Source organism: Lynx rufus, unplaced genomic scaffold (assembly GCF_022079265.1).
Source record: "Lynx rufus isolate CCGP_SWC_20201006 ecotype Redwood Valley unplaced genomic scaffold, mLynRuf1.p SCAF_1, whole genome shotgun sequence".
Classification (NCBI taxonomy): Eukaryota; Metazoa; Chordata; class Mammalia; order Carnivora; family Felidae; genus Lynx; species Lynx rufus.
The window spans coordinates 176,818,122-176,819,146 of record NW_025814823.1 but is presented as its reverse complement, the minus strand read 5'-3'; positions in this window follow the sequence as shown (position 1 = coordinate 176,819,146).

Here is a 1,025-nt window from a genome sequence, read left to right as displayed (position 1 = left end):
TTTTGAGAGAAAGAGAGAAAGAGATCACGAGCAGGGGCAGGGCAGAGAGAGAGGGCAAGAGAGCATCCCAAGCAGGTTCCACCATGTCAGCACAGAGCCCAACGCAGGACTCTGACTCGTGAACTGTGAGATCGTGACCCGAGCCGAAACCAAGAGTAAGACACTTAACCGACTGAGCCACCCAGGCACCTCAGAGATCATTCTGAGGGTTCTAATGTTCAGCCAAGACCAAAATCTACTGACCTAAAGAATTATCTTTAATACCCAGCATGTTGTTGACAGAAAAAGCAAGTTGAGGAATTTGCACAATGCTTGGCACATAGAGGGGCTCGATGTAGGTTCCCTCCTATGTATGCGTGTGGGCCTGTTATCAATCACACAGGACAGACCTGGGAGGCCCCCAGCCACACACACAGGTCCTTCTGGAAGGAGGATGCGGTTGGAGAGGCAATTACACTTTTCGATGTACATGCTTCTCAGGCATGGCCGTTTCCACTCCAAGCCCCTATCTTTTTGTGTGATTAATAATTAAGAAAATGATTTGCCAGTGGTTAAAGAAGCCCCAAGTTGAGCTTCTTTCGCTTCCCTTTTCTTTACCTATTCAAGGGACAGGAAATGCCCATATAAATAGCCAGTGGGAAGGAAAGGTCGATGGGTGGGGGGAGGGGGAGGGGGAGGCTGAGTCAGTGAACCAAAGCCGGCAGGGGCTGAGCTGCCTGGCTCAGCCCTCCAAAATCCCTTCAAAAGTCCCGAGGCCCCTTCCAGGCGGGCAGCTGGGACCCTGAGGTATGTCGGCATAACTGAGAAGCAGAGCTTCTAGACTAACAACTGAAGCAGGGGCGGGGGTGGTTGGGTTTCTGGGTTCCCAAGTCAGGAGTTCAGCCTTGAAGCTCCACTGGGCCATGGTCCGGGGGGGCCAGTCATTCTGGTGACCTCACTCTGACACAACCGCCCAGCCCTGCCTCTGGGTGTTTCAGAGAAAACTCCACAGAGTTGGGCGCAGAGAAGCCACTAAGGATCATGTT